Raw genomic sequence first — 26,863 nt, 5'->3', positions numbered from 1 at the left:
GATGAACTCTTTAAGAAGTTACAATCATAGGATATATGGATTAAGAATGAACAAGACATCATTATCCCCCTTAGATACAAAGAGATGGATTGATAAGGATGGTGTAACTACCTATGCTTATGGTTATGGTGGTAATACTGTATCGTTGGGAACTATGAACTCTTCTCGTACAAATGCCCTACCCGGTCCATCTTGAAGATAATAAAGAATAGGCTCTCCTTCTTTCATAACCAATCGACTAATGTTATATGTCTTAAGGGACCAAATCGGATCGGTTGCGCGACGTAGGCCTCCTTCGAGTTCACCGGGCTGGTATAAATATCTTACCCTTACTCTATCCGGAAGTTTTTGTTCTTTGCCTCTCCTCGGTGCTGAAGATTCGGAAGTCACGGATTTCATTTTAATCGCATCGGATGGTTTCTTCCCGATTAATCTTGTTACTTCATTATTCAGCGCTGATACAACAGCTGATAATCATGTCACCCATTCGGTTGATCTCAATCGTTCGGATTTCATTTCGATCCCATACTGATAGCCAAACAAACGTTCCGCTAATGTCCTGTTATATCTTTCGACGATAGCTTGACTACGCTGGGCCTCGTTTTCACCACACCTGATTTCAACATCGTGGTTTGTTAACAGTTTAGTTATTGATCCCATAAACTCGAGACTGGGATCTACTTGAAATAGCTTAGGCCATTTTAGTGGTCCGCATTTATATATGCAGCTCAGTGCATTAGCTACTTCTGTTGAATCTTTCGAGGTTAATGGCTCAGCCTCATTGTATCGATAGCCACATCCACTACGGCTAAAGAGTATTTATACGTTTTGCGTCTTACCTTATCGTGGGGAAGAAACAAGAGGTCAGCCTGATGAACTTCATTCGTTGTAAAAATATCAAACTTCTTCCTCGGTATATAACGCGGTGCTGGTAAATATATTTGCCACATCGCCTGTTTCTTTAACCAATCCTTGGCCACATCTTTAGATACCTTAGCCGCGGTGGCTAATTTTTTTATTGCTCCTATACCTTTCCAATATCCTCGTGGGCTATAGTAAATTTTATCCATTATCAATTAATATTGATATTTCTTTTAATATGACTTATGACTATCGTTGAATCGTATCGTCATTTTTACATAAAAAAATCCCCCTGTAGTAGCAGTATAGGTATATAAATCCGGCTCCAGTGGAGTTGCGGCAGAACCCCCATTACCTATAAAAATTTATATCATAGAAGCATTAATTGACTCCAGGTGGTGGTGAGCTGGAGTCAATTTCACTTAATCTCATGACGATCTTTGAATCGCATCATCATTTACGCATAAAAAATGCCACCTGTAGTAGTGGTATAGGTATATAAATCTGGCTCCAGTGGGGTTGCGGCAGAATCACCATTACCTATACTACTCCACATATAATGATATTTCCCATTTTTTTTATCAGAAATGAATTGATTGTGGGAATATGTTCTGGGGCAGAGCTTATTCTATGTACAACTTTAGGTGAATGTCAGAAAACATTTATAGCTAAATTATTTTCCTTTTCCGCCTTATCGATTTGCAAGATTGGTGTAGGTTTGTCTTTACCATCAAGGTTGAGATCAATGTCTTTGGGATAGCTTGAAGGCCTATCTGAATGTTTGTCTGCGGGAAACTGGGCAGATATTATCATCATTCTGAAACAGTCATCGCCTTTATTTTTTACATTAATTATGGCTTTTTTCTTCTTATAATACAAGGGTAAATCTACATAAGATCGACCTTTGAAAGGCATGTAATTTGCTGTATCTAAATATAAAGTAACGATTTTATTCACACCCCAACCTGAACCTCTATTAGTCCAGCGCTCTAAAGTTTCTTGCATCCGCTGAATTGAAGCATCCAATGATGCGCTTATAGACTCAGATTCAGTTATAGCTTCTTGGTTGCCGCGGATATAAGGTTTGGTATATTCAGCGCTATCGTATCGTCTGCTTTACTTATACTCAATGACATTTTAATCGTTAGCTGATATTTCGTACTATTTAAATCATCTAACTCCTTGTTAATTTTGCTCCATACCATGGGTTTACCATCATTAACATCTATGTTGGAATTAATATCCATCTTCCAACCTCTTAGATATTGTGGCTACAAATCTTAACTCAACAACCAGTTGATTATTATAGACAACAACATTCAGTAAAGCGATCAATTCAGCTTTTTGCCTTTGAGAATAACCCCTTAGCCCATGGTTTCTTGTCAGCTTTGAGTTCTCTAACAGTCTGGGGTTTGTTGTATTTCAAACCGAGTAAGGTAATCAATTCAGCTTTTCTCATTCGAGAATAACCATGTAGACCACTTTGTTTTGCCAAAGCCTTCAACTCTCTGACAAAGACCATTGTCATGTAATGGTGTATGCAAAATGGTATAATTAACATCATTTTCGTGGAGACATTCCTCGAATGAATCTCGGTCTTTGCAATGAAAGTGCTATCCATTTGGTCTGCTCTCTGAGATCTTTCAGGACAGAGTTGTATTTTTGAGTAAGTACCCAAATGCTATGTTGAGTATGCCGACCGGAGAATGCTAAATACGAAAGCATATCTTTCTTTTTGGTGAGTTCTTTACTCGCGCTGCAGTCCCCTCTATGTACAGCTGTTTTCACCCCTATATATACATTTGTAGTCCTGTCTATGTACACTTGTTTTCACTCCTATATATACATTTGTAGTCCCCTCTATGTACACTTGTTTTCACCCCTATATACACTTGTAGTCCCCTCTATGTACACTTGTTTTCACCCCTATATACACTTGTAGTCCCCTCTATGTACACTTGTTTTCACCCCTATATACACTTGCAGTCCCCTCTATGTACACTTGTTTTCACCCCTATATACATTTGAAGTCCTGTCTATGTACACTTGTTTTCACTCCTATATACACTTGTAGTCCCTTCTATGTCTACTTGTTTTCAATCCTTAATACATTTGTATTCCCCTCTATGTCCACTTGTTTTCATCCCTATATACATTTGTAGTCCCTTCTATGTACACTTGATTTCACCCCTATATACACTTGAAGTCTCCTCTATGTCCACTTGTTTTCACCCCTATATACATTTGTAGTCCCCTCTATGTCCACTTGTTTTCACCCCTATATACACTTGAAGTCTCCTTTATGTCCACTTGTTTTCACCCCTTAATACATTTGTAGTCCCCTCTATGTACACTTGATTTCACCCCTATATACACTTGTAGTCCCTTCTATGTACACATTTTCACCCCTTTATACACTTGTAGTCCCCTCTATGTCCACTTGTTTTCACCCCTATATACACTTGTAGTCCCCTCTATGTCCACTTGTTTTCATCCCTATATACATTTGTAGTCCCTTCTATGTACACTTGATTTCACCCCTATATACACTTGAAGTCTCCTCTATGTCCACTTGTTTTCACCCCTATATACATTTGTAGTCCCCTCTATGTCCACTTGTTTTCACCCCTATATACACTTGAAGTCTCCTTTATGTCCACTTGTTTTCACCCCTTAATACATTTGTAGTCCCCTCTATGTACACTTGATTTCACCCCTATATACACTTGTAGTCCCTTCTATGTACACATTTTCACCCCTTTATACACTTGTAGTCCCCTCTATGTCCACTTGTTTTCACCCCTATATACATTTGTAGTCCCCTCTATGTCCACTTGTTTTCACCCCTATATACACTTGAAGTCTCCTTTATGTCCACTTGTTTTCACCCCTATATACACTTGTAGTCCCCTCTATGTACACTTGATTTCAACCCTATATACACTTGTAGTCCCTTCTATGTACACATTTTCACCCCTTTATACACTTGTAGTCCCCTCTATGTACACTTGTTTTCACTCCTATATACACTTGTAGTCCCCTCTATGTACACTTGTTTTCACCCCTATATACACTTGTAGTCCCCTCTATGTACACTTGATTTCACCCCTATATACACTTGTAGTCCCTTCTATGTACACGTTTTCACCCCTTTATACACTTGTAGTCCCCTCTATGTACACTTGTTTTCACCCCTATATACACTTGTAGTCCCCTCTATGTCCACTTGTTTTCACCCCTATATACACTTGTAGTCCCCTCTATGTACACTTGTTTTCACCCCTATATACACTTGTAGTCCCCTCTATGTACACTTTTTTTCACCCCTATATACACTTGTAGTCCCTTCTATGTACACTTGTTTTCACCCCTATATACACTTGTAGTCCCCTCTATGTCCACTTTTTTTCACCCCTATATACACTTGCAGTCCCCTCTATGTACACTTGTTTTCACCCCTATATACATTTGAAGTCCTGTCTATGTACACTTGTTTTCACTCCTATATACACTTGTAGTCCCTTCTATGTCTACTTGTTTTCAATCCTTAATACATTTGTATTCCCCTCTATGTCCACTTGTTTTCATCCCTATATACATTTGTAGTCCCTTCTATGTACACTTGATTTCACCCCTATATACACTTGAAGTCTCCTCTATGTCCACTTGTTTTCACCCCTATATACATTTGTAGTCCCCTCTATGTCCACTTGTTTTCACCCCTATATACACTTGAAGTCTCCTTTATGTCCACTTGTTTTCACCCCTTAATACATTTGTAGTCCCCTCTATGTACACTTGATTTCACCCCTATATACACTTGTAGTCCCTTCTATGTACACATTTTCACCCCTTTATACACTTGTAGTCCCCTCTATGTCCACTTGTTTTCACCCCTATATACACTTGTAGTCCCCTCTATGTCCACTTGTTTTCATCCCTATATACATTTGTAGTCCCTTCTATGTACACTTGATTTCACCCCTATATACACTTGAAGTCTCCTCTATGTCCACTTGTTTTCACCCCTATATACATTTGTAGTCCCCTCTATGTCCACTTGTTTTCACCCCTATATACACTTGAAGTCTCCTTTATGTCCACTTGTTTTCACCCCTTAATACATTTGTAGTCCCCTCTATGTACACTTGATTTCACCCCTATATACACTTGTAGTCCCTTCTATGTACACATTTTCACCCCTTTATACACTTGTAGTCCCCTCTATGTCCACTTGTTTTCACCCCTATATACATTTGTAGTCCCCTCTATGTCCACTTGTTTTCACCCCTATATACACTTGAAGTCTCCTTTATGTCCACTTGTTTTCACCCCTATATACACTTGTAGTCCCCTCGATGTACACTTGATTTCAACCCTATATACACTTGTAGTCCCTTCTATGTACACATTTTCACCCCTTTATACACTTGTAGTCCCCTCTATGTACACTTGTTTTCACTCCTATATACACTTGTAGTCCCCTCTATGTACACTTGTTTTCACCCCTATATACACTTGTAGTCCCCTCTATGTACACTTGATTTCACCCCTATATACACTTGTAGTCCCTTCTATGTACACGTTTTCACCCCTTTATACACTTGTAGTCCCCTCTATGTACACTTGTTTTCACCCCTATATACACTTGTAGTCCCCTCTATGTCCACTTGTTTTCACCCCTATATACACTTGTAGTCCCCTCTATGTACACTTGTTTTCACCCCTATATACACTTGTAGTCCCCTCTATGTACACTTTTTTTCACCCCTATATACACTTGTAGTCCCTTCTATGTACACTTGTTTTCACCCCTATATACACTTGTAGTCCCCTCTATGTCCACTTTTTTTCACCCCTATATACACTTGCAGTCCCTTGTATGTACACTTGTTTTCACTCCTATATACACTTGTAGTCCCCTCTATGTACACTTGTTTTCACTCCTATATACACTTGTAGTCCCCTCTATGTACACTTGTTTTCACCCCTATATACACTTGAAGTCTCCTCTATGTCCACTTATTTTCACCCCTATATACACTTGTAGTCCCCTCTTTGTACACTTGTTTTCACCCCTATATACACTTGTAGTCCCCTCTTTGTACACTTGTTTTCACTCCTATATACACTTGTAGTCCCTTCTATGTCCACTTGTTTTCACCCCTATATACATTTGTTGTCCCCTCTATGTACACTTGTTTTCACCCCTATATACACTTGTAGTCCCTTCTATGTCCACTTGTTTTCACCCCTATATACATTTGTTGTACCCTCTATGTACACTTGTTTTCACCCCTATATACACTTGTTGTCCCCTCTTTGTACACTTGTTTTCACTCCTATATACACTTGTAGTCCCTTCTATGTCCACTTGTTTTCACCCCTATATACATTTGTTGTCCCCTCTATGTACACTTGTTTTCACCCCTATATACACTTGTAGTCCCTTCTATGTACACTTGTTTTCACCCCTATATACATTTGTTGTCCCCTCTATGTACACTTGTTTTCACCCCTATATACACTTGTTGTCCCCTCTATGTACACTTGTTTTCACCCCTATATACATTTGTTGTCCCCTCTTTGTACACTTGTTTTCACTCCTATATACACTTGTAGTCCCTTCTATGTCCACTTGTTTTCACCCCTATATACACTTGTAGTCCCCTCTATGTACACTTGTTTTCACCCCTATATACACTTGTTGTCCCCTCTATGTACACTTGTTTTCACCCCTATATACACTTGTAGTCCCCTCTTTGTACACTTGTTTTCACCCCTATATACACTTGTAGTCACCTCTATGTACACTTGTTTTCACCCCTATATACACTTGAAGTCTCCTTTATGTCCACTTGTTTTCACCCCTATATACACTTGTTGTCCCCTCTATGTACACTTGTTTTCACCCCTATATACACTTGTAGTCCCCTCTTTGTACACTTGTTTTCACCCCTATATACACTTGTAGTCCCCTCTTTGTACACTTGTTTTCACCCCTATATACACTTGTAGTCACCTCTATGTACACTTGTTTTCACCCCTATACACATTTGTAGTCCCCTCTATGTCCACTTTTTTTCACCCCTATATACACTTGAAGTCTCCTCTATGTACACTTGTTTTCACCCCTATATACACTTGTAGTCCCCTCTTTGTACACTTGTTTTCACCCCTATATACACTTGTAGTCCCCTCTTTGTACACTTGTTTTCACCCCTATATACACTTGTAGTCACCTCTATGTACACTTGTTTTCACCCCTATACACATTTGTAGTCCCCTCTATGTCCACTTTTTTTCACCCCTATATACACTTGTTGTCCCCTCTATGTACACTTGTTTTCACCCCTATATACACTTGTAGTCCCCTCTTTGTACACTTGTTTTCACCCCTATATACACTTGTAGTCACCTCTATGTACACTTGTTTTCACCCCTATACACATTTGTAGTCCCCTCTATGTCCACTTTTTTTCACCCCTATATACACTTGAAGTCTCCTCTATGTACACTTGTTTTCACCCCTATATACACTTGTAGTCCCCTCTTTGTACACTTGTTTTTACCCCTATATACACTTGTTGTCCCCTCTATGTACACTTGTTTTCACCCCTATATACACTTGTAGTCCCCTCTATGTCCACTTGTTTTCACCCCTATATACATTTGTTGTCCCCTCTATGTACACTTGTTTTCACCCCTATATACACTTGTTGTCCCCTCTATGTACACTTGTTTTCACCCCTATATACACTTGTAGTCCCCTCTTTGTACACTTTTTTTCACCCCTATATACACTTGTAGTCCCCTCTATGTCCACTTTTTTTCACCCCTTTATACACTTGTTGTCCCCTCTGTCCACTTTTTTTCACCCCTATATACACTTGTTGTCCCCTCTATGTACACTTTTTTCATCCCTATATAAACATTTGTAGTCCTGTCTATGTACACTTTTTTTCACCCCTATATACACTTGTAGTCCCCTCTATGTACACTTTTTTTCACCCCTTTATACACTTGTTGTCCCCTCTGTCCACTTTTTTTCACCCCTTTATACACTTGTTGTCCCCTCTATGTACACTTTTTTCATCCCTATATAAACATTTGTAGTCCTGTCTATGTACACTTGTTTTCACCCCTATATACACTTGTATTCCCCTCTATGTCCACTTGTTTTCACCCCTATATACACTTGAAGTCTCCTTTATGTCCACTTTTTTTCACCCCTTTATACATTTGTAGTCCCCTCTATGTCCACTTTTTTTCACCCCTATATACACTTGTAGTCCCCTCTATGTCCACTTGTTTTCACCCCTATATACATTTGTTGTCCCCTCTATGTACACTTGTTTTCACCCCTATATACACTTGTTGTCCCCTCTATGTACACTTGTTTTCACCCCTATATACACTTGTAGTCCCCTCTTTGTACACTTTTTTTCACCCCTATATACACTTGTAGTCCCCTCTATGTCCACTTTTTTTCACCCCTTTATACACTTGTTGTCCCCTCTGTCCACTTTTTTTCACCCCTATATACACTTGTTGTCCCCTCTATGTACACTTTTTTCATCCCTATATAAACATTTGTAGTCCTGTCTATGTACACTTGTTTTCACCCCTATATACACTTGTAGTCCCTTCTATGTACAATTGTTTTCACCCCTATATACACTTGTAGTCCCCTCTATAAGTCCACTTGTTTTCAACCCTATATACACTTGTAGTCCCCTCTATGTCCACTTGTTTTCAACCCTATATACACTTTTAGTTCCCTCTATGTCCACTTGTTTTCAACCCTTAATACATTTGTAGTCCCCTCGATGTCATCTTCCCGAGGCGAGAGAGTTAACTGACTTTAAATGTCCAGTTTCCACCCTTGATGAACTAGGCTGGAATTCCTGGGCTAAATCGTAGTGCCACCAGTGGCTATTACGAGTTATATCCTTTCCATGCCTCTCCTATTGACCAATCAGATTCAACCTCTCGCATCACTTGCATTTGCTTCAAACAAAACGGTGGTGCCCAGTCAAGACGATCTGATCGATAATCAAGATCTATATTGTAATAAAATGAGTCTTACATCGCAAAGTGCATCAAATCACGTGAGCACCTTGATTAAAAATTATGAAAAGATAAAGAAAATATCACTTGTTTTCACCCCTATGTACACATGAAGTTACTGGGGTTTAATCAGTTTAGTGTGTTACTTTTCTTGATAATGAGGTCAGTACCTTCTACTCTCTGCAATTGCACGGTTATAGAAGTCGTCAATCCTCTTTTCATTGAGTTTATCTGAGGCAATCAGCTTCCCAGCATTCTGAAACACACAGTATATAGAGGTTATCACTCAAGCCTTGCCGAGCTAAATACATAGTGTTTATCCCTAATACAGGATATTTACCATCCCCAAACACACAAGCGTGATAACTTCTTTATCATATAATGTCAATTATGTGCTTGAAAATTGCTTTCCATCTCTCACAAAGTTTTCCTGGAATGTGCGCATTAATATATATTACGTTAGAGGGTAAGTGATGGGTCAGTCGGACAGTGACAGTAGCCAATATAGTTTCAAGAGAAACCTGTTTCTTATACAGTGCTGTAACTACATATGTCCAAAACAACAATTGCCTACACAAAGTGTTTTTCTTGACTTTCACGACAATCCATCTGTCTGTACGATAGAGTAACTGCCCTTTTTCAAAGGGAAGCTACTCTAACCCTCGTCTATGAAACGTCATGGCCACAGTCAGACGTTGTTTCATAATGATAGCAATTATCCCAGTAGTTTCTCCAGATTACAGATTTCTCCTCGATCGCCGAATGACAAGAGCTACAGTGAAAGTAGTCCCTACTTGACCTTTGATATTTGCATCTCTATCCTCATATGACCCCAACGGATATCATGTTTATCAGTTGGCTTTATCCTGCTGAGAAACCCAACCATTATATGATAAAAGAGTACATTCTGTATAAGTTCAGAGAAAAGTTATGTCTCACCTGGGTATGTAGTCAACAAAGGCAGACACTTAACAAAAGTTGCTGTCAGCATTGATGTTCAAATCTGTTCAATGTAAATACTGAAGACAAAAAAACTTACACTTATTTTTAATGAACTGAACAAAATATGATGTCGCAATGAGGAGAAACATAATTACAAAGTCCAGACTTGGGATGATAATAAATCTTCATGCATCTTGACGATCTAGTCAAGGAGGCGATGGATTCGTCTGACTTGATCGGTCTTAATAGTCATGGGTATTTCCGGCGCAATTCCTTCATAGGATGGTTGTAGAGGCTGTATGATGTGTCTGAATCCTGCAAAGAACCAATTTATATATGCCCTGATATCCATTGAGTATCTGGAATAAAATGCTAAATCCTTAAAACTTGATGCTGATAACGTAATGTTCATGTCGGGATTGCGCACTTATTTGTAGAAATCCTCATCAAACCTTTGAAACTTTGGAATTGTAGCATTGTGAGTCTTGTATAGCTTCTGTTTCATAGGTGGAGAGGTAGACGTTCATCCTGCATGTGTCTATGGATGTTATCCATCGATTGGTCTACGACCTTGCCCGCATAGCTTGGCCAAGGTAACTTTAAATGAATATGCTGAGATGGAGCAGGCGTATGACATGCCCTGTATTCCGGCATCTCGGGTGATGAATCCTCTGTCACATGCGGCCAAAACGAAGGCATAAGGTTTAGCACAGCTCTTCATTAAGTTCCACAAAAGTGTAGACTTCCCTGTAATCTTGTTGGGCTGAGTTGTCAATCTCCTCCAAACCCTCTGATTCCGGCTCTGAATAGCCTTGGGTATCTCCCATGGGGGGTGGATGATCGTATCCCTCATCTTCTGCCCCAAAGGGCTTGTCATCCTTCGGTGACCATGATACCTGTATGATATGTCTCCGTGTAGCTTGGGTCCCATTGGACACTTAACGGTAAGCTGTGGTCCGTTGGCTGGGTAGCCTTGGGTGATTGGCCCATGGAGTCTGTGCCACAGCCGTATGGTTTCTTCACGGATGGCTGTTTGGACGGCTTATCCGTCGACTGGAGGCAGGCCCGTCTGGCTGGTTGAATTGGCGTCTGGCTAGTTGAATTGGTTGCCGTAGACAGCCTGTCCATGGATACCGTGTGGCTCACGTACGGTATTGTTCTCTGGTCTAGTGCTGGCTTGTGAGCTAGCTGGCCTGGTGACTGGTCCATGGGTCTGACTGTGGTCCGTGGGCTGGCCGTGCGGCTCAGCATGAAGATCTTGTGTAGCATGGCCCAAGGCTGTGGACGAAGATCAGGTAGTCTGAGCCAGAGCTACCTTCGCGATCTTAGCGTCCATATCTGACAACTTGGAGTCAAGCATGCCTTTCATCATCTCCGGCTGTTCTCTCAGAAGTTGTTGGATGAGGCTCAGGGTGAGAGCAGGAGATAATGGGGTCACTGGAGAGGGAGGCGCTGGAGTAGATACTGATTTCTCAGTGATGATCTTGTCAGCCTTTTTCTTCGCCGCGTGTCTCCTCCTGGCCTCTGTCATGGCCTCTGTCATGGCCTCTGATATTTTGGAGAATATCTCTTCGGATGTGTGGATGCATTTCTTACATCTCTTCTCCAATGTGCAGGTCTTCCCTCTGCACTTCGTGCAGTTTACATGAGGATCTCCTGTGATTATAAATCGACCACACTTCTTATACCCGGGGGGTGGTGGGAGTGCATGGCTCATGAACCCAAGACCAGCTATACTCACGTGCGTGTAGTATCTTCCAGCAGCACTATTACTTTAAATATATATCTATTTATATGAGTAGTATAGGTAATGATGGTTCTGCTGCAACCCCACTGGAGTCAGATTTATATACCTATACCACCACTACAGGGGGAATTTTTTAAGTGTAATCGATGATGCAATTCAACGATCGTCACGATTCGTATTAAAAGAATCATCAATATTGATTAATAATGAATAAAATTTACTATAGCCCACGAGGATATTGGAAAGGTATAGGAGCAATACAAAAATTAGCCACCACGGCTAAGGTATCTAAAGATGTGGCCAAGGATTGGTTAAAGAAACAAGCGATTGACAAATATACTTACCAGCACCGCGTTATATACCGAGGAAGAAGTTTGATATTTTTACAACGAATGAAGTTCATCAGGCTGACCTCTTGTTTCTTCCCCATGATAAGGTAAGATGCAAAACGTATAAATACGCTTTAACCGTAGTGGATGTGGCTAGTCAATACAAGGAGGCCGAGCCATTAACCTCGAAAGATTCAACAGAAGTAGCTAATGCACTGAGCCGCATATATAAACGCGGACCACTAAAATGGCCTAAGCTATTTCAAGTAGATCCCGGTCGCGATTTTATGGGATCGGTAACTAAACTGTTAACAAAGCACGATGTCGAAATCGTCCATGGTGAAAGAGAGGCCCACCGCAGTCAAGCTATCGTCGAAAGATTTAACAGGACATTAGCAGAACGTTTGTTTGGCTATCAGTATGGGATCGAAATGAAACCCGAGCAATTGAGATCAACCGAATGGGTGACACGATTATCAGCCGTCGTATCAGCGTTGAATAATGAAGTAACGAGATTAATAGGGAAGAAACCATCCGATGCGATTAAAATGAAATTGGTGACTTCCGAATCTTCAGCTCCGAGGAGAGCCAAAGAACGAAAACTTCCGGATAGAGTAATGGTAAGATATTTATATCAGCCCGGTGAACTCGAGGGAGGCCTATGTCGCGCAACTGATCCCATATGGTCCCGGTCACGAGTTTATGAGATCGGTAACTAAACTATTAACAAAGCACGATGTCGAAATCAGGCGTGGTGAAAATGAGGCCCAGCGTGGTCAAGCTATTGTCGAAATATTTAACTGGAGATTAGCGAACGTTTGTTTGGATATCAGTATGCGATTCAAAAGAAATCGGATCGATTAAGATCAACCGAATGGGTGACACGATTATCAGCTGTTGTATCAGCGCTGAATAATGAAGTAACGAGATTAATCGGGAAGAAACCATCCGATTAAAATGAAATCCGTGACTTCCGAATCTTCAGCAATGAGGAGAGGCAAAGAACAAAAACTTCAGGATAGAGTAAGGGTAAGATATTTATACCAGCCCGGTGAACTCAAAGGAGGCCTATGTCGCGCAACCGATCCGATTTGGTCCCTTAAGACATATAACATTAGTCGATTGGTTATGAAAGAAGGAGAGCCTATTCTTTATTATCTTAAAGATGGACCGGACAGGGCATTTGTACGCGAAGAGTTGTTCATAGTTCCCAACGATACAGTATTACCGCCATAACCATAAGCATAGGTAGTTACACCATCCTTATCAATCCATCTCTTTGTATCTAAGGGGGATAATGATGTCTTGTTGATTTTTAATCCATATATCCTGTGATTGTAACTTCTTAAAGAGTTCATCTTGTGTTTGAACGTTCTACCGTTGAACAATGCTTCTTTATACTGTTCGTGTTTTATATACTACATACTTCTTAACCCCTTTAGCTTTTCTTATCTCTCCATTATCGGACTTCTTTATATACTACTCAAAAGAAGATAAGGATCAACTGATTCTTTCATATTACAATAGTTAATCTCTCATGCCATGACAGATTAACTTTACCAATATGAAAGAATCAGGTGATCCTTAAGTTCTTTTGAATAGCATACTCGGACCCCATGGTACCGCGGCATTCATCGTATCGCGGCATTTGTGATTTCCGGTAGTTCACGTCTCTTAGCAGCTGTCTATTAATGCTAATCAGTAACCAGGAAGTGCTCACTTCGTAAACAATTTCAATTTCCTCGGAATGTTCCGTCTGCTGTAAGTAAGGAGTTATTAATGTGTTGATACATAATTCTGGCATCTTTTGTAATATTGCCTTACCCCCATCTATCAGTGGCCAACGATATTACCTGCAGTTCCCCAAGTAAACTTTCTCTATCGACCTGAACTAGATCATCTGCATATTCATGGCGACTAATGAGGTAACGGAAGTTACGTAGTCAGCTGATTTTTTCCCGCTCTGTGCCCAGAATCTATTGGGAGATCATAAGGGCCATAATGCCAAACTTAGAAATACGTTCTTCACTAGTAACCAAAAGATAAATACATACTTTGGGCATACTAGGAGTGTTTTTTATATATTTATTGTTGACTTTTAACATTTTTCCATTTTGTGACAAATTATTGTCATCCAATATTTTTTAAACAATCTTAAAATATCATTTCTGATATTTTGATGTTGACTTATAAACATATTTTTCTCTTACTTTTCGATAAATATGCATTGAATACCTATTACTGATAACACATTTAGAATTTTACTTGTGCTGTCTTTGCACTTGTCTGGACAAATCACTGTGTCTGGCATGATCATACCAAGTGGTTGGTAGAATTATGTCCTCTTTTTGTCCAATTCGGACCTCCATACACAACTTTTCTCTGTACCGCGATACGATGGAGTTCTCTCCCTTGTCAAACAGAGCGCAACGCCCGGCTTTTACTCGGAGCTCGAACCTTAAAATATAACATGAATGATATCTGATACAGAGAACACAAATAAACATAATGTTTAGTGAGTGCATTGTGTTCCGTTCAGCGTACATGACAAGTACCGCGATACCCCTAGGTTGCAGGCTATAGAATATATTTTAGGTCTTAATCCGATATACTCCGCTATAGAAGTCCCAGCACATTCATCCTTCATCTTACCTATGACCTTTTTATTTACTATGCTGTGTAGTGGATTATCTTTTGGGTAATCACTCGTGTCGTAAATATCTATTTTTTCTGCCATATCTTTATATACATCCTCAGTTTGTATTTCCATCAACAAAGAATCTGTGTCGGTATATAACATCTCACACGTATCGCCGTATTGCTTCTTAAGTTTGTTGTAATAAAAGTCATACATTAAGTGTTTTGACAAGTCGAGAATACTCATACCAACGTACACCGGTCTGATGAATTTTATATTACTCTTCTGCATATGTAATGAGGCTAAGTCGTTATCGAATATCTTGCTTCTGTTAAAAGCCGGACTGGCTATAAGTTTCCTGAGTCTTTCTTCCTCATTAGATCTGACTAATTTAACATCACCACGCTTCCAACGTACACCGGTCTGATGAATTTTATATTACTCTTCTGCATATGTAATGAGGCTAAGTCGTTATCGAATATCTTGCTTCTGTTAAAAGCCGGACTGGCTATAAGTTTCCTGAGTCTTTCTTCCTCATTAGATCTGACTAATTTAACATCACCACGCTTCCTTAGATTCTCCATAGTTTTACCAAATACTAAGTTATTCATGAGCTAATACAGATTCGTTTCGAAATCGCTGGTAGCCATACTTCTTAAATCTGTGTTCAGTCTTATATAGGGCTCCATCCAAGGGCTTTGATCAAACTTTAGAACTCTGTGTATTTTCTTTAGTTTCATACCTAACGATAGATATAACTGGAGATTTCTGTAGTGAACTATATATTTTGTCTAATAATGAAGGGTTTGGGGCTAAAACCCAAGAGCAATCTAAGTGACTAGTTTCGAGCGGGTATGCTCTCATCAGACTGTTGTATATGGGGTGGGGGGACTCCTTATATACATTTTGTGTTCCAGATGCAGGGGTCTATCGGCAGGGGTGTGCTGATGGACCGGTGGACCTAATTGCCACCGGTGGATCGTGAGTGGTTTACTCAAAACCGGTGGACCGATGGGTCGGTGGTGGCGGCATGAGCACAGATGGGTTATCGATTGTCATGATTTTACAATCGCTTCAATAAATTCTAGTTTCGAAATTTATTGTTGTGTTTTGTATGTGTATATCACAGTGGTCGTTGTCAGCCAAAGTGCATGGTGTTTGTTAAATGTATACTTCCTGGGACTGGATGTGGTCCCAGTTTAGATTCCGGAGTTACCAATGGTGAATGGACCATGAAACAGAACAAACCTTGTGTGTTGTGAACCCAATTATAATTTATCAATCGGACTCTTGGGCCGAATCTTTGGCATATTAGGTCTATTGTAGGAGAGAGATGGCTTGGCCATGTCTTCCCTGTTCTGTGGCCTGTAGACAGACCAGAATTCGGTGTCTAAGATGTCTAATAAATTTCGAAACTAGAATTTATTGAAGCGATCGTAAAATCATGACAATCGATAACCCATCTGTGCTCATGCTGCCACCACCGGTCCACCGGCACACCGACCCATCGGTCCACCGGTTTTGAGTAAACCACTCACGATCCACCGGTGGCAATTAGCTCCACCGGTCCACCGGCACACCCCTGCCGATAGACTACCCCAGTACTGCATCTGGAACACAAAATGTATATAAGGAGTCCCCACACCCCATATACAACAGTCTGATGACAGCATACCCGCTCGAAACTAGTCACTTAGATTGCTTTTGGGTTTTAGCCCCAAACCCTTCATTATTTCACACATCTCTCTAATACCCAAGAGTAATGGCTGAAATTACTCTGTCTTCCTCCCTCAGCAGCTTAGAAAGCCGCTCCATTACTACGGTGGTTCAAGTCAAACCATCTAGTAAAAGGAAGAGAGTCGAATTTGGAACCACAGAATCCAAATCAACCGATAACATCGCAAAAGCGGTGGACTTACCCGACAATCTAGTCGGCCCATATACGACATATATAGGAATCTCACGAGCAAAATCGCCCGTAACAACATGCAACTGGAATTCACAATTGCATGCAAGGAAAGAAGTCTGATACCTAGGTCATTTAGACCACTCATCCTGCAACACCAAACCAATTACAATCAAGAATTGGCTAGAATCAGGAGCGAGGCGGCAAAAACATGCGCCTTGAAATTAATGGAAACACACATTTCCCAACTACAAGTAAACATTTGTGAGCTGAGAGATCAGGCCACTATGGAGAAAAACAAACTCCAGAAGGATGCGGACAAAACGTCACTGGACACCATACTTGCCGCGTGCCAAACAATCTCCACCCGGGAGTCCACCAACTGGCACACGAAATTGGATAAACGATTCAATGAACTCAAAACCGAGATTAACGAGAGGATCCCATATGATCCCAAACTCTTCACGGCACCCACCACCACCCCACGCAACCCGACAGGGGGTCCACGACGCCAAGAGCCCAGACACGTTAGGCCTCTGAATCGGTTCAACAACAAATCAAACAGACCTTCAAAAGGAAGACCCGAAACCAGTCAGGAAATTTCCAACAGGAAAAGGTCCTACGGCAGCTTGCCAATGCCCTCAATGTGAGCGGCAACAACAACACAGACATTAGCAATGAATTTTCATATTTGAATCTTAACAATAACAGTTCAAATAAAAATCCTGAACTTTACTAAAATGCCTTTGTAGTCAATCTGTCTCATTATCAATGTGTTCTTAGTAAGGGTCTTACTTTTAGCCCTACACCATTAGATGCGGATCTTAGCAAAATATACACGGATCTTAAAGCCTTCTTTCGTAGAATGAGAATCTCTCACTTCTTCCATGAGACAAACAAAACAGATACAGTTGACAACTTCAACGATCTAGAGTGTAAGTTTGGCCCACGAAGCACCTGGACCCCTAATCAGGGCATAGACCCGACGCTCAATGCCTTTATCAAATCTGTTAAACACCAATTTCTCAAAATGAACACCATCCCGTTCATACACAACAATCTCACATGTGCACAGAGAACGGCCATCAATAGTCTCAAAAACAACCCAGAAATCGGGATTAAAAAAGCTGATAAGGGATCAGCAGTCGTTATTCTCAACACTACTGATTACATACAAGAGGCCAGACGTCAACTCACTGACACAAACTTTAATCTTAAAATAGACCATGACCCAACCATGGAATTCGCCAACGAGATCACACAACTTCTCACCAAAATCTTCACCAAAGAAGAGATCACTTACAAAATATTCAATGGACTGTTACCCAAAGACCCCAAACCAGGCCGGTTCTACCTCCTGCCAAAAATACACAAAATCCTAACACCTGGCAAAGTACCTGGCCGCCCAATCATAAGCGGAAACGGGACCACAACTGAACTGTTCAGCAGCTTTGTTGACGAACACATAAAAGAGTTCGTCAAACATTTTCCCAGCTACATTAGGGACACCACCCACTTTATCCAAACCGTGGGCGCCACCCACCCACCACCCAATAGTGAGGTGAGGTGAAATTGGGTTTAACGTCGCGTCCAAGATTATTGCACTTATATAGCGACGTGCATGCGCGTGTATGTGTGTGTGTGGCTGCTTGTACTAGTCCGGACTGATGCCGATTTATAGTGCTAGCTCACTGAGATACCATGCCGCAGTTTAACATGAATACCCCACTCAGACACAGTATACTGACTCCGAGCTGACCAGTCCTTGTTTTAGCCCCTTAATGCCGAGCGCCAGACAGGGTAACAACAAGTACAATCTTTTAACGTCTTTTTGTATGACGCGGCCCGGGATCGAACCCTGGACCTTCCGCTCTCCGGGCGGACGCTCTACCACAAGACCACGGAGGCGGTCACCACCCAATAGTGACATCATTTTGGTCACTATGGACGTCACATCCCTCTACACCAATATACCCAACAATTTTGTTTTCAACAATGAACATTTTGTTCAAACCGGAGGGACAGCTATGGGTACCAAACTAGCTCCATCATACGCAAACATTTTCATGGGAGAACTAAAAGAAAACCGTCTCAAAAAAAACACTGATAGCCCCAACCTATACGTCAGATTCATAGACGATATTTTCCTCATTTGGACTTTGGGCTACACGAGGTTAGAATCTTTCATCAAAGAAATGAACCAATCACATCCCACAATTAAATTCACTGCCGAATTTTCTAGAGAAAAAGTAGCTTTCCTAGACACATGGGTCATATTCAACCAAGAAACCAATCAACTGGATTTTGACCTATATTGCAAACCCACAGATACACACTCTTATCTGCTATACACCTCCTGCCATCCACGACACATTAAAGTCAAAGGACCGTACAGTCAATTCCTCTGACTCAAAAAGATCTGCAGCTCGCAATCACAATACGAGTTCCACAGCAACAATCTAGTAAAGTATTACCTCAACAGAGGTTATCCCAAGAAAATTCTCTTGGACAATGAAACAAAAGCCAACGCTAAAGAGAGAACATCCCTCTTAACACTAAAACAGACACCCTCCAAAGACACTAAACCAGTGATCTTTATCACAGATTACAACCCCACTGCACTCAAGGTCAGCTCCATGATCAAAAAATCCTGGCACCTACTCCTAGGATCAGATACGTGCAAAGACACCTTCCGAGTCCCACACATCACGGCATACAGGAAAAACCGCACTCTCAGAGACATCCTCATGAGAGCGGCAATCACCTATCCGCCACTCAAACCACAAATCAGTGGCCGAACGGTGACCAATTTAGATGATAGCTGTCACAAACAGGTTTGCAAAATCTGCACAAATATGAAATCGGTCAACACCTTCAATAGCCACACAACAGGAAAAAAATACAAATGCCTTCCGCATTTCACTTGCAAAAGCAGAAACATAATCTACCTGCTTAACTGCACCAAATGTGGCAAACAATATGTAGGTGAGACCAAACGACACTTCTGTATCAGACTCAAAGAACACTTTGCTGATATAAACCACCAAAGGGACAAACCTGTCGCCAAACACTATAATTCCGTAGGACACTCAACCAGAGACCTACACTATCAAATCATACAACAGCTCAAAACAGACCCTGAGTCAGCTCAGAGCACGGCCAGGCGCCGGTCCATTGAACTCAAATGGATATTTGATTTAAAAACCATCCACCCGCAAGGCATGAACGATAAGATCTAATCCTGGAATTCCCCAACCCTATTCTATATATTTTGTCTTATCCATCAAATTTGGTACGAGCTTTTCTACGTTAGCTAACTTACTATTACCCATCAAGGAGTGTTGATATTTCGATATCCAATCTTTATTCACCATTAATCTTTCGGGAGCTAGCGGATAACTGTTATGGGCTTTATGTAACGAATTTGGATATTCCAAGTCAACTTCTAGTATGAACCCTTTATTCACATTGATATTATGGATATTATTCACATCAATATCATTCACATTGACCCACTCAAAACCACCCGTGGGTAAAGGTTGACTCATAGCCCAACCGTACAAATTATTGGCGTTGAGAAATAATATATGCGTGTCGGGTCCTCGGATCATATCCTTCCACTAATTTATTATTAGCCTTAGAATACCTTTTAACCGCCATCGATATACCACCTCTTAATCCCTTCTCAATAAACAAGTGCATATCATAATTGGTGAGTAATTTTAGTTCTACACCGGTCTTCTTCAATAATGCATCCCACGATAGTCCGGGACTGGAATAGTACCATGCCGGGTCCAAGCCGTATTGTTTTAAACATGTATTTCTAAATATCTCGAAAATATCGGCGAGTAACAGTACATCGGTTTTTAAGTACAGATCGTGATAATCGCCTAAATTCTTACAACCTAATTTATCCCACACCGTCAGAGCGTGTTCATAATCGGCATCTGTTATTTCAGATTCTGTTAAGTTACTATGGAATGATTCAAGAGGTGGTAATTTAGTTTCGTCAAATCTAGACCAATCATCCATATATTTGTAAGGATATACACCTTTTCTCAAGAACAAATGATGAGTTAACCGATCAGTATATTGATTTGTTATTGCAAAGTCATCGGGATTGTTCGCATTAGCTAAATTGTCCAGGGAAGATAACAGAAACTGTACGGAGTCTATGAATCTAAGTCCATTACTTTGCTTTATTCTGGCTTTCCCATCCTTGTCCCTATAATGTATAGTTTTAGTCAATGAGAATGATATGTATTTTTCCATATTGTTAGGAATGCACATTAAGCCGCCGTCAGTCTTTGAGATAGCTTGCATGATGAGATGAGAATCGTATCCTCTAAGGTTGTGGAACACAACGGGGATGGGTATTGATTGAGAATTCATTTTTAGTTTGAACTTACACTTGTTATGCGAGGCTCCTTGATAATTACCCGTGACGTGGCATTGATCTCTTACGGAAACCCCATTCAGGGGTTTATTACAAACATGACAACTCGTTGACTTCTTATGGGCCCTCCAATCATCCCTCGTCATACACATGGTTTTCTTACGCGATAATTTTTCCCTGATTATTCTCTCTTCGTTTGTAGATATTCAAGGAACTTTCCCGCTGCATCGGGACCTCTGTAAATCACAGGCGGGTTTGTTTTCCCATCATACCTTACAACTATATATCCAAACCCACAAAGAATATGTTCTTGAGTTTCGTACGTAAAACTATCTTCAGTATTGTGTTCTGTGGCTTCTATAGGTTTGATAAGTGCATCGATGTCGGCGTAAATTACGTACGGTACTGGCATTTGATTACAATAATGTTCAAATTTTAATATATTTTTTCCCTCTTTAGGCATATCAATCCTGATAGTACTCTGTCCTACACCTTTGCAGTCTTCTTTATGCGCTTCTAATAGATCTTGTCTGCTGTACCCTTGCAGGCATCTTTCAAAGAAATATTTCTTTCTAGCATGTTTTGTTTGATCGTATAATAGCCTGTTTAAACTCTTTATCCACGTATAATGATATTTTCCATCTTTTTCTATCAGAAATGAATTGATTCTGGGAATATGTACTGGAGCGGAGCTTATCCTGTGTACAACAATTCCTTTAGAATGTCCGAAAACATTTATAGCTAAATTATTTTGCTTTTCCACCTTATCAATTTGTGATATTGGTGTAGGTTCGTCTATGCCATCAAATTTGAGTCCATCGTTTTGAGGATAGCTAGAAGGTCTATTTGCAATTTTAGAATCTACGGGGAACAATGCGGATCTTATCATTCTTAAACAGTCATCTGATTTATTTTTTACATTAATTTTGGCTTTTTTCTTTTTATAATACGGGGGTAAACCTATATAAGATCCACCTTTGAAAGGCATATAATTGGCTATATCTAAATATAAACTATCGATTTTATCCACACCCCAACAGATTCGGATTCGGTTATAACTTCTTGATTGCCCCGGAAATATGGTTCGGTATATTCAGCGTTATCGTCTGTGCTGCTTTTACTCATTAACATTTTAACCGTTAGCTGGTATTTTATACTATTTAAATCATCTAATTCCTCGTTAATTTTGCTCGATACGATGGGCTTAACGTCATTAACATCCATGTTGGAATTAATATCCATCTTCCAACCTCTTAGATACAGTGATCCCTCGATATACCGCTGTCATCGGGGTCCAAGAAACCAACCCCGCGTTCTAGGAAAGAGCGTTGTACAGATATTCCCTGCTGAGGTTCACATTACATAATGATGGTAGGGAATGGAACAGTGGCGCAATTATTTCACAGTGGCATGGGACATGTAGATGTATGTAACACTGATCATGGAAAATGATTCAAACTGCATACGTAAGAAAATATAAATACTTTGTGTAAATTAATCAAAGTAGTGTATTATTTTATGACTGGATGTTATACATGTAGAATCTAAATAAGTGATGTTTTATTTTAAGTTTTTCGGAAGAAAATTGGTCCGATCGCCAACCTACTCACATTATCGATCGATGACAGTACATTACAAAGGCGAACAAGCCTTGTAACGAAACTAATGTGCAACCAAGGCTGTGATTGGTTAATAAATAATGACGTGTCAAAGTTATGAAAAACCCAGACACAGCCGGCTCCCTGTATGCACTTTATATACAATGTACATGGACATGACTTGCATAACTACACGGTTATTTGAGCAATTTATAAAAATCAAACACAAACACAAACGTAGATTTGAGTGGATGAGAGATATATTTAGTTCTGTTAATATTAATAATAATGATAATTATGCACAGAGAAATATAGAATACTAAACGAGCTCCCGTGTAATACCAATTTTATGAAACGAGTGAATAGTTGTGGTATCTGACGAGCGAAAGCGAGTCAGATACCACAACTATTCACGAGTTTCATAAAATTGGTTTTACACGAGAGCGAGTTTAGTATTTTATTTATTACTTGTCATTTATAATGTGTTTAGAATTATACTGTTGAGTGTAAATAGGCTGACACCTACACGATCCATGCATGGCATAATCCAATTGAGTTTAACAGAATAATACTTCAAACACGTCAAAAGTTGAAACGTATGAATTTAATATCATACAATGGTCCACCTTTAGATTTCAGGCGTTCGTCCCACAAAATTATCGTAGTGCTAAGGCTATCACAACTCTCATAATTTAACTTAGACTAACGACTGTCGTTGCGCTAGAGTACGATCGCCTTGTGGAACGGGGCCTTGCAGCTCAAAGTTTACAATGACGTCACAATACCCGATGACGTAATTTGTGGAATTTTGTTGTAAGATCCATCGGCAAAACAATACCATGTGACGTCAGCCTAGCAACAAGGTTGCTGGGGTCATCGAGCTCATCCCAGTGATCTATCATATCCACACACAATGTCGTTGAATACGCCAAGGGATGTTGAGAGCTTTCAATATTTGTTCGTGAAACGTGTTCCGAGAGTACATAAGCACGCGTTTTGGTATTACACAATGTGTAATAAAGCTGTATGTTTATTAAACGGGTGATCTCTTCACGGGCAAGTAATAAATATGTGGTATGCCACCATGTCTGCTTTGCGTGAACAACGCAAACAGCACTGCATCCAGTGTAGAGACAGTTGCCCCTTTATTTCGCTTCTTCTGCAATCCCCCGATCTCCTGGGTCTCAAATGCAAGATCTTGAAGTTTTTCTTCTTCTCTTAGACATCCGCGTATGGTCCCTGCTGGAATCCCAGTTGAACGGCTGACGCTAGCTTGCGATTCACCCTCTCTCAACCGCCTCACAATCTCCAACTTGTCTTTAACAGTGTACGCCTGTTGCTTAGAGTTACTCGCAGTGGTTGCCATGATTGAAATGGTAAAGACTAATGAACTAAGATTTATTTTATACCCTTCGTTATTACGCTATTTAAACAATGAAGTTCCAATGTATTTTATAGGTCTCTCACGGCTACTCAAGTCTAGATTAAATACCGGAAGCCATTGTTTCGATTGTTGTTATTGCATTACACGCGGCCGGTTTGAAGTTCGAAGACATCTCACAAGCTCAGATGAGTATTAAATCAAACAATGCGGCTTATGTTTGTTGTTGCTGTGATTTGATTTTATGCGAGTTTAATGCCAGATTTGTGTACGATATGTTTTTTCACAAACGGAACAAAAGGCAGAATGGTTTTGATCACATGCAGCCGGATACAATGAACGTAATTGTTTTACAAATACACACACGTGTACATCGACTTGGAATTAAATCTTATCAGTTTATTTGTAACTTTATTTGCTTTAACGTGCTTTAACAAGCTTTTAGGGGGAAATTCTTCATGCATTTTTGGGAGCCATGGTTTACCCCGGGGTGCATCCGGTGTAGCGGTACATCGAGGAGCGTTTAGCCGAGGGACCACTCAGTGTTTCCGTTCTCCGGTAATTGCCGGCTTTTTACCGATAAAAATATCAACAAGCCGATAAATATGAATGTTGTCGGCTACCATGTCTGATAAAACATTGTTTGTTTTAAGATATGATCATGTCAACAGTTACTTGCCTCATATAAATTGATAGGCTTTATTCATCAAACACAGAAACGCAAGCGTCTGTCTCGCATTCCAGGGAACCCCCCATCTATTAATTGCATGACTATCCCACACCAATTAACGTGCTTCGCTTTGATTGGATAATATTGTCTTGATAGATGACGTTGGTAATCACGTGATCTCTGACGCCTCGTGGCACGAGATAAAACATGTCAAAGGCGAAGCAGACGAATCTTTCCACTTTCTTTGGGGTGGAGACGTCTAGTGCTAATCTGAAACGGAAACATGCGGCTGACGCAGGCGAAAGTATTGAAACAAACATTCCCTCGACCTCGAAATCTTCGGACACAATGCCTAGCGAACCAGACTTGAAAAAGAAAACGAAATCTGTACTGCGAAAGTTTAATGCAGAGTGGTCGAATGAATTCAAGTGGCTTCGTTTTGAGGAGAGGGGCGACAAAATCATAATATTTTGCCGAATCTGCGAGGCAGCAAAAAAATCTAACGGTTTCACTAAAGGTTGTATTAATCTCAAGAAATCTGCTTTGAAAGATCATAGAGACAGCCCCTCTCATCATCAGGCCGTTACAACGATGTATCACAAAAATGCAATGGCAGCGCATATGGAGGTAGCAGCAGACAAATCTGACGAGAAATTAACAGCAATGTTAAACACAGTTTTATTCATGTCTCAAGAAAATATTGCTACCTCCAAGTTTTCTAAACTAATCGAACTGCAGCAGCGGAACAGATGTGAACATTTACAGGGAGAAACGTACTCATTCGGACTCGATAGACACAATGGAGAATGCACTTGTTGAGAGTACTGAAGAACATTTGAAATCTAAACTTGAAAAAAGCAAGTTTATTGGACTCATTATCGATGAGACTGTAAATATCACAGTTGAAAAAAAACTTATATTGTTTGTGAAAATCGTTAACGACAGAAAGGCAGAAACAGTGTTTTTAGGATTTTTTTCTGTTCATAGTGGTACAGCCAAATGTATCATGGAAAAAATTCTTGAAATTTTGCCTCAATGGAACATTCCTTTGGAAAAAGTGGTCGGTCTAGGATCGGATGGTGCGTCTGTTATAACTGGGAAACACTCAGGAGTTGGGAAGAGGTTGCAGGATCATAATTCATATCTTGTGCACGTCCATTGCATAGCCCATCGTGTCGCACTTGCTTCAGACGATGCAGGGAAGATTTCGAAGGTCGTAGCGGACTATAGAAGGACATTGAATGATATCTACAAACTGTTTGAATATTCAGCAACGCGATACAACAGATTGCGAGAACTTTCAGAGGTCCTTGAAGATTCTGACTTTTCAAGTTTAAAACAACCATGCAGTGTTCGTTGGCTTTCCGTGGGATGGGCGGTCAAAGCAGTGAAATCTAACTGGCCAGCTCTTGTTCTCGAAATTGAAGAGGAATCTGTCGAGCGAAACAACGCTGTTGCCACGAATATTCAGAAGAAAATTCGAACGTACTCCTTTTATCCGACTTACTTACATGATGACTGATGTGCTCCATGTGATGGACAAAATTGTTACTCTTTTTTAGAGAGAGAATATCAACTTGGGCATGATTATGCCAATTGTGAATTCTACGATTGACTCTCTTGCCAGTCTAGAAAACACAGCAGGTGAAAATGAACAGACTTTCTTGGATAATTTGAACAACGGGGAATTTTGTGGAATTCAGGTCACATAAGGGGACCCGCGATCTATCGGTGCGTTTGTGAAAACCCGTTGTGGGTTTATTGAGGAACTCTGTAACTCTCTAAGAAAAAGATTTCCGGATGACTCGCTTGATATCGTTACTTGTCTGGATAAAGTGCTCAACCCAAGCCGATTTCCCCAAACGCAAGAGGAACTGACAGCTCATGGAATCCCTCGAGATATTACTGGACAAATTCTGCCTCCCGATTGGTCCAGCTGAAAATGACGTCATCAATCGCATCCGGGCACAGCAGGATTTCACACCTTTCAAGATGGCGGTCAACAACAAAGGAGCCGACTCGTTCGAACAAAGTTGCAAGACAGTGATTTCTGAACTTTCAGATATTTATCCCGACTTTTCCACTCTGTGCTCGATAGCACTTGCTATCCCAGTTAGCATAGTTGATGCTGAACGTGGATTCAGTTTGCAAAACAGGATACACTCTGCCAGTCTCAATCGTCTTTCCCAACAATGGATAAACAACCTGATGCTGTTGAATCTACACGCAGACGTCAACAATACTGTCAAACAAGCTACGAAGATCTTTCGTAGAAAGAAACGCAAACTTTAATAAACAAGTCAGTATGTTTTATGTTGTATTTTA

At 40.4% G+C, this 26,863-nt stretch overlaps 1 pseudogene; it reads right to left on the bottom strand.

Annotated features, from left to right (window-relative positions):
- The window catches only part of LOC139463338 (uncharacterized), a 57,383-nt pseudogene that overhangs the window by 18,872 nt on the left and 11,648 nt on the right, over positions 1–26,863 (bottom strand).

Source organism: Haliotis cracherodii, unplaced genomic scaffold (assembly GCF_022045235.1).
Source record: "Haliotis cracherodii isolate W230 unplaced genomic scaffold, xgHalCrac1.p SCAF_16, whole genome shotgun sequence".
NCBI lineage: Eukaryota > Metazoa > Mollusca > Gastropoda > Lepetellida > Haliotidae > Haliotis > Haliotis cracherodii.
This window is presented reverse-complemented; position numbering and strand designations above follow the sequence as displayed.